Below are 13337 nucleotides of genomic sequence, written 5' to 3'. Positions count from 1 at the left end.
ATAAAATTTCAGTGCAAGGATTCTTGTGGTAATTAGTGAAAATATGGAGACAAACTCAGAAACACACACAACAGCCCACAGAGCACAAAGGTCTTGACAATACCAAATTGGTACAAAACACACACACACACACACACACACACACACAGGTCTGCAGTCAAACATACTAACACATAGACATGTGCATTGTTTTCGGACCGTTCTGAGCCACATCAAGTTCTACTAGATTAAACTGTCTTTGTGTCCACAGATCGGGAGCTCAAGCCCCACACCGCAGTGTACAGTTTTACACACTGTGTGAAAGAAAAAATAATTCTTTTTAATGCCCAATAAAAAACAACAACAAAAAAACGCACCATCTTCACGAGTGTTTGAGTGAAAACGCGAAAGAAAACAAGGGCTGCTTGAAAAAATCATAATCACGATTATACTGACCAGTATTGCAATCAGGATAATTGAAAATGAATATTCACTGAATTTGGAAACATTTCATTTATTGCACTTAAAGAACAGTGAGATGCCTTAAAGGTGAATTTGTCCCTAATCTCCTCCTGTTGAACTTTCCCTTAAAATAAGTGACAAAATATTAATACAAATGTAGGCCACTAAATAATATATTAAACACAAAAAAATTAAATCAGCAATGTAATTCACATCTAATCATCAAATCTTTTTTTTTTAAGTACCTAAAAAATTTCTTATCATACCTGAATTAATATCATTTCAATAATTAAATGGGAAAATCACAAAAAAACTAAAATTTTATCAATATGGTCAAATTACAACTAAATTAGAGCAAAAAGTGTTTTGATTCAACAGAACATTCACTGATTTAGTAAAAAGTGCTTTAAAATCTGACTTTAAGTCATTTGTAAAGGAAAAACCTACCTATGATTTTGTAAAATATTTTTTTTTAAATAATATTTTTTATTTGTAAAAAATCTTAAGTTTGTTTCATATGAGAGGAAAAAATAGTTTGATATATGTAAAACAGAAGTGCTTGCCAAAAAAAATCTAAAATCTACTCTAGATTTCCTTACTATTACAGTAAATATAGAGTAGAACTATAGTAATATAGCTCTGTCTCTTTTGCCTCGGTGATGAAGACGATGATGATGGTGACATTCCACTGCAACCTCTGTATCTGTTGTTTTGTTGAAGTCCACTTACTTTTCCACTTACAACTGCAGCTTTCAGCTCCTTCAGCACAAAGTTACCGGGCTTTAACTGAGGCTATAATCATATTTGGAAATGTTTCATCTAAATACTTGTATACATATTTTTTTTTTTCATAATAGAAGAACAACTAATTCCGCAGCTCTCTCTTCCCTATTTTGATCTGACTGTTTGAGTCGTCACACATGATATGGCAGAATATTTTTAATAAAAAACATTTTTTGTCAGTTAACACATATTTGTGACCGTTTGGAGTAAATTTGATTTTTTTGCACAGTCCTAATGAGAACACACCTTCACTTCCTGTTCTGTACAAAAATATACTTAAAAGGCACCAGACACGATTGGAATATTTATCATAATACCAAAATATATTTAACAATAAGAACTCCCCCCCCCCCCCCACACACACACATCCATATATACGCAAATTTATATAAGACATCGTAGGCACATGAATAAGTGAAGTTAAAGTTTCCCAACGAGCTGATTTCTTGGAGATGAGAGAACTAAAACATCTGGAGTCAAAAGTCTGATTCAAAATGGCCACCACAGCTATTCGACCTTAGCAAACACAAGAATGACTAAAACTCAGTCAGTTTTACAGATACTAAGCTGATGACTGATGCTCTGAGCTCTAACTAACCATAAGAGATCTGTTTAAAATTTTGGTAATAACAATTGGAATCATCTCTTTCTGTTGTTACCAAAATATCTCATTAACCATTAAACAGATTTTAATGAAATTAACTGACTACAACTGATTAGTTTTTGGAGTCAACCCAAGATGGCCGCCACAGCTAACCATCCATAGCCTACACAAAAATGATTTTAACTCAGTGAATTTTACAGTTAATGGGCTAAGATTTGGTGTAGTAGTAGCTGAGAGTTACTCACAGCCGTACTCTGAGCTCTAACAGCTCAGGTGAGATATCGCAAGGGATCGCGCATGACATTATTTTCAAGGTTTACCTTAATTATGTGGTAGTTCATCATGATTTTAGTCTAAAACTCTGGCATAAAAGACAGTGAGTGATATGCATTTCTTTAAGGATTATTTGGTCTTTAATAAGTAAAGGGATACCGTAAGATGAAATGGGAGGCTGATGCAATTTTGAAGCAGTGGTAAGTCCTCCTCCATGATTAGGATAATCTGATTCTGTTGTTTCTCAGTCAGAACAAAACTTTATATTTAGTTTGCATTTTAAATGGAATATCTTTTACAATAGGATTGACTTTAGCAAACAAAAAATGTACTGAATGTGTAAAAGATTTCTGCATACAACCACAACCATATCCAATTTGGCCGAACTGTACCAGAGTTTGTGTAAAAGTAAAACTGACCAGGATGAAAGACAGCAATGTAGAACGATGAGTAAAAAAACAGAAAACAACAATATCCCAAAACAAAAGTAAACAAATTTTTTCATGGCAAATATCCTCTCTAAGTGCAGATAAATGTTCCCTATTTCACTGTTTTATCACTGTCACAGTGATAGATAAAATAAAAATATATATAATTCATTTGTTAAGTACAAATATTTCCTGGGATTTAATCAGTTTGTATATGAAACATCTTCTTTTTAAATTATGTTTTAGTCATATCCTTTAATTTATTGATGGAATATGTACTAAACTAAAATAAACTCAGTTGACAGCTGGGTGTGTGTTTTAGTAAAATAGTAAAAACTTGACAGTAATGTCATGTTTTTACTGTATTTATAATAAATCTGTATTTATTTAGAATATGTCCTGTTTGAAAAATCAGATAAATATCAGTCATATTCACGCGTATATAAAACAACATTGTTAAACTTCCACATCTTTAAATATGAACCACCTTTTTCATTGTGTGTGAAGTACTGAAGCGCCAAATCAAACCATTTCTGATGGGCTCAAACTATGAATACTTTGGACTTATTATTCTAAATTCAAAGTCCTGACAGAAGCAGCTTTGTGTAAGGGTAAAAACTAAAGCTTGGATGCTTTGATTTAAACTCACATAAATGGTTCACAAGAAAACAAATGTATGAAAGTACTGAGAGCAGTGGAATGATGGCATGAGAGCAGACAGGGAAAAACTACACCGGAGGAGAACCAAAACCACCGAGAGGCTTTCTAACCATCTCACACTTCACTAAACTAACTCCTCCGTCATACAGGAACCTTTCTCACACACAAATAATGAGAATAAAACTCTAATAATGTCTATTTCTCAGAGAATGGTGTTACTGTTTATTTCACTCCCAAACACATCCTGCACTCTAAATCAGAACCTCCTCTGGTATTCATTCATAAAAATCACTAAAGATCATTTAACACAGCAACAGACAATAAAAGCAGGACAAGATTCAAAGAATATGTTTTAATAATAATAATAATAATAATAATAATAATAAATAAATAAATAAATAAATAAATAAATAAATAAATAAATAATCTGCTTTTAGGTTTTAAAGATACATGGTTGAGGCTGAATAACCCACTGGATAAAAACAAAGATAGGCTACAGTTTTCTCTTCTGATATCACCTATCATCATTACATTAAATGTATTTTTATTCGTTTGTATTTTGACATTAAAGTGTGATCATATTTAGAAAGAAAAGGAACTAAGAACGGACCTGCTGTCCAGTAAAGCCAGATAAATGTGACTTCTTCATCCTGTTTCAGTCCAGCTGCTGGCAGGTTCTGATCAGCTCTGCGTTTTAAGATGAAACAAACTTTTTTCTCCTGAAGCAGGAGGACTGAGGTCAAAGCAAAGCCGGGTGCGTCTGTCCTACCTGACAGATGTTGGACGGTCCTCCTTCTTCTCTACTTTAAGGCAAACAGACCGTGTCCACAGCTGAGTCCTTTCTTTGTCCTGATGAAGTGAGAAGACAGTCAGTCAAAGCTTTGGCTCGGTTCCGGCACACATCTCCATTAGTCTTTAAAGTGCGCGCGGAGGTCCGGTCCGGGTCCAGAGGTGACGCTACATCAGAGCTCGCGGTCCTTCTCCTCCATGTTCCCCTCTCCTCCTCGCGCTCTGTTTGCAGCGCAGAGAAAAGGCACGCGGCGGACGGAGCGCGTGTTCGCTGTGAGCAGAGCCGAGCTCATCTCCTCCCGGTCCGGACGGAGCCAGCACCGAGCCACTTACACATGGAGTGCCGGGGATCCCTGCTGAGCTCAGCCCTGACGTCTTCCCCGCGTGGGCGCGCGCGCGCGTGCGCGTGCAGAGGGACCGAGGAGGGATGCTGTGGGGTAGCTGGGGGGGTCAACCGTGACTTTTCCAGTGTGCTCAGACTGTGACGGGTCGGACTGAGGACGTGGATCACGAGGAAAACCGTTTCCGGTCTCCCACCTCTCAGTCTGAACAAATTTATTTTGGGATTTAGTCAGGTTTATATATATATATATATATATATATATATAAATATATATATATATGAGCCTTGTGTTGACACTAAAACAACCTTTTAGGAGAACTACATTTGGGTTTCAGAGCGAAAAATCTTGAAATGCCACTCTGTGGTCTTGCATGGACCTTAAACACAACCTTTTGAAAATAATGAAGTCATAGTCTGACCTAATCTACAACCCCAAGCCTAACAGACTATGATGTTTACTACAATGTTTAGAACCTTGATAATAGTTGAATTGGGACAGTGTGAATAGTTTTTGTAAGTATGTGGCCAATACTGATGCTAGTTTTTAGAAATCAGGGCAGGGGATATACAGCACAAACCTTGCCTATAAAAACTAAGTGGTTGGATACACTAAGATTGTTGTAGCAGCTACTGCTGCGTCTTCATGTTTCCGCTGAGTAATTGATTAACTATGTACAGGTATGACCGACAGCTGATTTTTAAAATCAGTCTGTCAATTATTTGCTCTGTCTCTAATATGTATACAGTCTATGGTTTAAAAATGTGCAATCTACCTGGTATGTAAGCTTTATGTCACAGCTTCACATCTTGTTTCCTGTTTCTGGTGTACTTTTTGACATATTTTTGGCAGCATTATAGCTCCACATATAGGTCTGATATATTTACTACAGTATTTTGGGTTGTTTTTTGAAAATTGAGGAAAGCAATACTAAAGATGGACAGCAGAAGTTCAGATTTTAAAAAAAGAAAAAAAAAAACTCTCAGGAGATGAACATTATCTGAAGCTATTGGAACAAATCCATGGAAGCATCAGCACCTCAGAGATGCTTCATCCCTGCTGATCATCACAACAAAAACACCTTCTGATTTTCACAAAATATTAAAAGAAAAGTAAAATGAGTTTAGGTGTGAGATTCTGATGATACAATAAATTTGAGGAAAAATAGTTTGATAGTACTAAAACAAAAATATAAAAATGCATCACACAATTTATTTGCTTTTATCTAAAAACAAAAATGCGATTACTATTAATTTTTCTGCCGAAATAATATCACACATTGCTTAATAAAGATTATTTATAGGTATTATAATAAAACTCCATGAACTACTTATTTTTTGTTGTCTTTTTTTTTAATGCCCAGATATAAATAAGGAGGCAGAGACAAGTTTTGACAGGTTGATGTCACTCTGTTTAAAATGAGCTTTTTCTTGAACTCAGGACAGATTTTAAACCAATCTACCTGGGGGGTTCGGACAACCCACCTACTTTACCCAAAAAGATTCACCTATAGCATTTGCTATTGGAGGCTGTTTACAGAGTGGAAGTTTTCAGACCCTTCCAATTTGCATTTCAAAGGAAGCCGCAATGTGTGAAATTGCACCTGAACACCACAGAGGGAGGCTTTATCCCTCTGGGCCCCCCACCTGGGCATTGCCCCTGGACCCCAGTGGAGACCTAAGTGACCCCCATATCTCCAGCTAAAAAAAGGTCCAGTTTTTCCTAAAAAAGAACCCTCCCCCACTCAAAATCCTGGCGGCAGGCATGTAATCTGTGATCAGACTTTTTTATTATAAATTTTTTTATAATGATATTTAAGATCAAGGCTATACTTTTTATTTAATCACAAGTATTGAAATCAATTTTTAAATGTATATTTAATTTAAGAATCAAGTCAGCTATAACACCAAATTAAAGAGGCTGCTTTATTTATATTTATTTAGATTGTTAGACTCTAAGGTCTGACAAGCTGATGTCAGTAAATAATTAGCTGGTTACTATCCTCTGTATCGAGCCTGCAGCAGGCTGTATATATTCCAGCTGCTAACATGCTACTTCTTGTAGCTTGTTACAAACGTTTGTTTCAAAAATGTCATGTGTCTGGGTTTAGTTCTGTTTTGATTTGGGGTTTTCTTGTGTTTGCTGTTTTTTGTCCTTGTCTTGGTGTTGTTTTGTCTTCTCTATGTTTTGGTTCTGTTTTGTCATCACTCACCTGTCCTCCGCTCAGCAGTTTTCTGGTTTCCTGTCACACCCATCTCCAGCTGTCTTCACTCCTAATCACACACCTGTTCCCACTTCTCCTCATCACCCTCTGCTTTAAAACTTGGTCTTCCTCTCCACCTCTCTGCTGATTCATTGTTGTTTGTTCATGTTTGATTCTAGTCTGGTCTCTGGTCCCTCTCTGTTTTTGCCTCGCCTTGTCCTGCCTTTGTTAACTGCCTGGATTTTTGTTATAGTTAGTTTTGCTGCCACGTCAGCTTTTTGTTTTCTAGTTTTGTTATTTTAATAAATCAGTTTTTGTTTTAAAAGATGAGTCTGCATCTTGGGTTCGCCTTGTTCTCTCCTCGTTCGGACAAAAAAAGTATTACCTTAAAAAGAAAGAAGAATGTTACTCCTTTGGTAGACGAGCCATGACTGACTAACTGAGTTATCCTGCAGATAAAATGTATATCCAACCAATAAGGTCTAATTTAATACCATAAAAGTTTAGGGAATTGGCCCTCAGCTGCTGAACACAACTGAACGAAGCTCAGAGCGACAGGTAGGAAAGGGGGAGGCTGCTCTGAGCTCCATGAGACCAGAAGGGGAAACGAAACAATCTAACAAACAAAAAAAAGAAAACACTTTGTCTCTGGTATCTTTTTTAAAAGCATTTAAATTATAGGAACAGTCCAATGAAAATATCAGTGGTTTTGATAGTGTGACGTTTTAACGACAAATTGTTTCTGTACACTTGAGCTGACATAGGTCAGTGTAAAATGTGAGAGTTTATTTCATGCAAGAGGTTAGATGAAACACTTGTTTTTGATTGATAGTCATTTGATACAAATCCATCCACAGATTGAGGATTTGTATCCAAGCACATTTCCATCTCTGGAAAATAGTAAAACATATTTTCTGATCTCTCACTTTTCATTGATGACTTGTGTTCAGATCTGTATCATTCATTCATTCAAAAAAATTCTCAATTTATTCCTCATTTCACTTTTTGACAGTGTTTGGATGCCTTTTTATTTGTATTTTTTTGCTAGTATTAGATGATAATCCACTAACTGTTTACACTACATGCAGGTTAAGCTACAATGCTGTAACCTCAATGGAAAATTCTGCTCAAACTTATCTAACACTTGCAATACAATGATTCTATTTTAAAGATGTGCTGTTGTTTTAGATAAATTATTGTTTTTTAATAAAACAGAAGACTGGACCCAGTACCTCTAAATTATAGCTTAGTATTTGAAAAACAAGCACAGTAAAACAAGAAAAAAGAACAAGTTTTATCTTATCTTATCTTATCCTAACAATAAACATTTATTATACAAAAACACTTTTCCTACATGTCTCCACAAACTCACATCAGAACTGTATAAAATTTTTCAGATTTTTTGTCAGTTTGAAAGCAAAGCACATCCTGCTTAAAACTGTGCAACTATTAAAGGGCTACAATTATTCTTGCATTACAGTCTAATCATAAATGTTGGGGTGGCTGAGATTGGTACAAAGCAGGGCCAATGTGGGTGGAGGTGGGCAACAAAACAATCCTAGAGGCTGTGCAGATTTATATACATTACAATGCAATGTTTTATATATATATATATATATATATATATATATATATATAACATTGCATTGTAATGCAGTTTTTTTTCTAAAAGAAATGTCATGATTTTTAAAAACTGACTCTCTGAGTTCAGTGAGACCACAATGGAAAATTTGCCCATTTTCATTCTTGCAATTTTGAGTCACCAACTAATCTCCAATAGTTACAGCCTGGTGAGAAACCACCAAAAGATTTGCATGGGTTGGAAAACTACAAAATACTTGCCCAAATACACAAAAAAAATGACTCTTTGTTTTTGTGAGCTCAAGGGATATTAAAACATGTTTTCTCATGAGTTTGAACATTTATGATTTAAAGTTGAACAATGAAATTTAATGACATTTAAAATGGTAAATGGCTTGAACTTATATAGCGCTTTATCTAGTCCAAGGACCCCAAAGCGCTTTACACTACAATCATTCACCCATTCATTCACACACTGATGGTGGTAAGCTACATTGTGGCCACAGCTGCCCTGGGGCGGGCTGACAGAGGTGGGGCTGCCATCACACCGGCGCCACCGAGCCCTCTGACCACCATCAGTAGGCAAGGCGGGTGAAGTGTCTTGCCCAGGGACACAACGGCTGAGACAGCCGGAGTGGGGGCTTGAACCAGCAACCCTTCAATCACAAGACAAACCCCCCTACCTCCTGAACCACTGCCGCCCCATTTAACCATTTAACCCTATACATCATACCATATAACACACATTAAAAATTATTGAAACAACCTAATTCCAATCTAAACTGTAAAGTTTCCTCTTGTTTTGTCCTGTGTAAATGTAAACACACATTCTTTGCAAGGAGCACAGGGAGAGAGATAACAAAAATGATTGCGACAGCAGAGTATGAGTATGAGAATGTGTATGTTTGTTTCCAGACGGTAGGAGGCGGTGTGATGCAATTGTGTGTGTGTGTGTGTGTTTGTGTGTGTGTGCAGAAAAGTCCATGAATCACATTCACAGATGTTCACAGGCAAGAGGGCAACAAGCTTCTGTTGACATAAATTCCAGGGAGAATTGATAAGACTTTGGCCTTCAAGGCCACATCGGAAAGCCTAATAACAGAGTTGTTTTGGAACAGGCTGACTTTGTTTTGAGTCTGCCTTGAAGTCTTTGCTGGTACATTCTCGAATCCAATAAGCCGAATTTAAGGTCCAAACTGTTGTTCCGAAACGAGCAGCTTCTCCAAGAAAAGTTGTAAAGTTGTGTGTAACTGGAACAAAAGCAGCTTTGGTGCTGGTGGAGGACATTGACAATAGAAGAATTCAGATTGAGCATCTTTTCAGGGATCACATTGACCTGCTGGCATACAATGATGCCTAGATTATTTTCTAATTCAGAGTTCCCAGGGCCATTTTTAAAACTCTGCACTGAACTGGCAGCAGTATTACAGAGGGAAACTAGGAGGAGAGCCATGCATGGCTGGTGCCAGTTCAAGTCCTCACCATGCTGGGGTTCCTTGCAACCGGAGCCTTTCAGAGGGAGCTGGCTGACAGGTTGGGTATTTCACAGTCATCCCTGAGCTATGCCATGCCAGCTGTATGGGACGGCCTCATTCGCATGATGCCCACATATATCAAATTCCCCTACACCAGGGTTGAAACACTCCATCCATGCGCAGCGACTTGTTTCTTAATATCAACTATTTAATAAATAAGCCTATTCTACCAAGTTCCTAGCGTCTCTTTGTTTACAGTAATTATGGTATTAAACACATCCGTAAAGATGGAAATGCCTTAGTCTCAGAATTGTGCTGAAGGCAGATCTGTGCTCCAGGTTCACTTTAATCATTTACAATAATAATTTGTAATTCATGTACATATTCATAAAGTTAGACATATTCATGTTTAACATTATTGGATTAGAGGCAATGAGCAGCAGTTCTTCGCTTTACTCTCATTTTTATGTCTGAGCATTTAACCTTTTTGTTACTTCTGCAGGTGTGTGCTGCTCTACCAACTGCAGCATCACATACGTTGTTACTACTCTTTGTGTATGGTGGAGATGCCATAGGACAGTGTGACAAATATGTTTTTACCCCCCACTACCTAATTTTGGAATGTCTCTCACTCACTTTCAATGAAATTCCTCATTTTCCTGCATTTAGATATAATTTTTGATCATGCAAAAAGAAGACTCACACACGCATGACATTTTTGCATTTATTTGCATATTTAAATGGAAGTATGTCAGGGAGGTGTCTCATGTTCCACGTAAATTGGGGTATATGAAGGAAAGATGTGCCGAAACATGTCCACACGGTTTGATAAATCTGAATATTTTTGTGTGCACGCACTTTTCGAATTTTGTCTGTATGCCAACTTTCAGTAGGAAAGTTATGCACTGTTTGATACATGAGACCCCAGGAGATCTGATTAAAATGGGTTCTTTGATAAATTTCATGTTGTGTGTGGACACAAACACTGGCTCATCCCTTGAGTTTAGGAGCCCTTTAGAAAATAAAAACAGTCAATATTCAAAGGCAATTTTTAAACCATAACTTTAAACCCTAAAAAAAGAATTGCTCAAGAGTTGCTCCAAGTTTAAAGCTGACAAGAAAGCCTGACTGCTTGAAATGAGGAATGACTTTTGAACACAAACACACACACACACACACACACACAGACACACGCACGCACACTTACACACACAGTGACAATGCCCTTGGAGTTGTTTGTAGGGCGAGTAAATAGATAGCTTTTAAAGGAAGGGATTGTGATAAATATAGTCCAACATATCCATATGTCTTATTCAATGTGTGCCATTAATAGTATCTGTTTTTCTGTAAGGTATATCTTGTGAAATTATTATATTTTCTAAATAGGCTGATTCAGGTCATTATTGGCCACTGCCACTAATGAAAGTCTTAGAAAGTAATCACTGGATGTAAGCTGTTGGAGCCAACCTGATACAAGATGGCCACCACCACTAATTAACTTTAGGAAACACAAACATGGCTATAAATTAGTCAGTTTTACAGTTATTGAGCTAAAGTTTGGTTCCAACACATATCCTGAATATTAGCATATTATGTCAGGTCTTTGTTTAAAACATTTAAAACATTGAAGAAACAAATCATGCTTTCACAACACACAAGACTTCATACAGTGAGGGGAACCAATCGATCTTCCATCGTCTTGTTAATTATAGGTCAGATTTTCAGCTCTAAATTGAACAATCTTTCAGTATTTTAGCAGTAATGTTCATGACTGCTGAACTGTTCAATCTTCTAAGTAACTGAACCTTGCATTAGAAACATGCACTGTCAGTATGGAGGTATTATCAGTTTTCCACACTGAAAGAAATTGGAGAAAAAAGTATTTTTTTTTATCTTATTTTTCAAAGAAAACTTCAAAGAAATATGTGTAACCTTTTGATTGTTCAGTAGGGGGCAAACTGCTTCTTTATATGACAAGCAAACACATGTGTCTGTTAGTGTTTGTAGAACAAACACAAATATTGTGTTAAATATAATGTGGTCGGTGGTAATAATTCACCCTGACTGTTATTATGTTGACTGTAACAAAAAAAAAATGCAGGTTTTTGTTTTTTTACTGGAAACTGTTGAAACCAAACAATAAGACATAAAGGACAGCTGTATCAGAGATATGTGAGCTTGCTTTTAGTGTCAGAATGTTCACAGAACATGTAGAAGAGTCTGTTTGATTAAATTTAAACCACTTTTTAAAGTACAAAACACAGTGTGATGTAATTTACTTACTGATACAAACTGATGCCTTTTTATTTTCTTTGACCTACACTGTTGTGTCAGTCAAAATAAAACAGTAAATTATAATTAAATTGTGAAAACAATGTTCCATATACTCTGTCTCAGTCTGTTATTTCACTTATATATAATTCATCTATATCATAGGTTTTGTTGGCAATCTCTAACGAGGTGCTTACTAACCTTTTTGCATCCCAGAAAAGTTGTCGGCGTGAGCTTCTCTTTAAATAAGGTAGGCCTTTAAAAAAATGCACTTTCCAATTTTGCATGTCTTGTTTGATTTTATTTTATCAGGTTGAATAATAATTGTGCAGTGTTATGCAAAGCTGCTTGACTGGGAAAAATCATCTGAAATAATTATTGTTGAAACCCCTAATTTATGGGAATTAAGTATTGGACAACTGACAGAGGATGTGTGTAAGTTTGGTTTGTTGTGGTAGTTTGTTTTACAATTGTCTTTGTGCTGAAACAGGACGTAATGTCAATTTGTAGCGGGATTTCTTTATTTAAAATTGGATGTTTCTGTTGTTGGAATCCAATCTGCAGCATTTTAATATATATCTGTTAGCCAACCCTACAAAATATTACCACCAGTCACTACTGATTACATTCATATAAGTATTCAGACCTTTTGAAACAACACTTGAAATTTAGCTCAGGTGCGTCCGGCATATCAAACCATGAGATCAAACCAACTGCATGCAGAACTAAGAGGCAGAATTGTTCCAAGGCACAAACAAGACCAATGTTACAATGACACTTCTGCTGCACTGACTGTTCCCCAGAGCTCAGTGGCTCGCATAGTTAGCAAATTAAAAAAAATTTGATTAACCACATTTGCTAAATGAGATGGTCACCTGGCCACACTGTGCAGTCAAGGGAGAAGGGGCTTGGTGACAGCAGTGACCAAGAACCTGATGATCACTTTGACTTAGCTTCAGAGATGCTGCATGGAGATGGAACCCAGAAGAAAAACCAGAACTACAGACCTCCACTGATCTGAGATTTATAGAAGAGTGACATGGCAGGAGCCTCTCAGAGCAAAATACTTCAAAGCTACCTGAAAGACACTGAAGGCCTTTCAATACTCCATGAAAAGTCACAATGTTGGCTCAAGTGTTGTGTGACTGATCAGAAGTTTTTGTTGTAGGTGTGTTAATGCAGCAAAGTAGGTGAGCTTTAATGGAGGTAATTGGGGCCTGCCTTGTATTGCTCTCTATGCAATGCATGCAGGCACCTATTACTCTACACCGAATAAGGTGTCTCTTTATTATATATTATTCTTCCGTTGTTCTACCCAAGGTGAAAATTGGGACCAAAATTTGTGCGTGCTCTAACTATGCAACCGTTTACAGCAGAAAGGTCAAACTTCACACATGAACTCCTCATGTGTCAAGGATCAGCCCTTTATGATGCTTGTCTGCAACTGCCAATGTCGGCCATTTTGTAATTGTCAAAATTTCTTTCAGC

General features: G+C 36.8%; 1 protein-coding gene across 9 annotated transcripts in view; it reads right to left on the bottom strand.

Annotated features, from left to right (window-relative positions):
• Positions 1-4281, bottom strand: part of LOC108245298 (teneurin-3) — a 401662-nt gene extending 397381 nt beyond the window's left edge. For 5 of the 9 annotated variants that reach the window (XM_017432073.3, XM_017432076.3, XM_017432082.3 and 2 more), the window contains exon 1: positions 3959-4281. The gene's annotated coding sequence lies outside the window, so the exon portion shown is untranslated. The remainder of the gene's footprint in view (positions 1-3958) is intronic. The other 4 variants (XM_017432077.3, XM_017432080.3, XM_017432081.3 and 1 more) reach the window with 2 other exon arrangements.
• Positions 4282-13337: the final 9056 nt, after the last annotated feature.

This window comes from Kryptolebias marmoratus, linkage group LG6 (genome assembly GCF_001649575.2).
Source record: "Kryptolebias marmoratus isolate JLee-2015 linkage group LG6, ASM164957v2, whole genome shotgun sequence".
NCBI classification, from domain to species: Eukaryota; Metazoa; Chordata; class Actinopteri; order Cyprinodontiformes; family Rivulidae; genus Kryptolebias; species Kryptolebias marmoratus.
The sequence above is the reverse complement of the archived record's forward strand: the minus strand, read 5'-3'. Positions and strand labels throughout refer to the sequence as shown.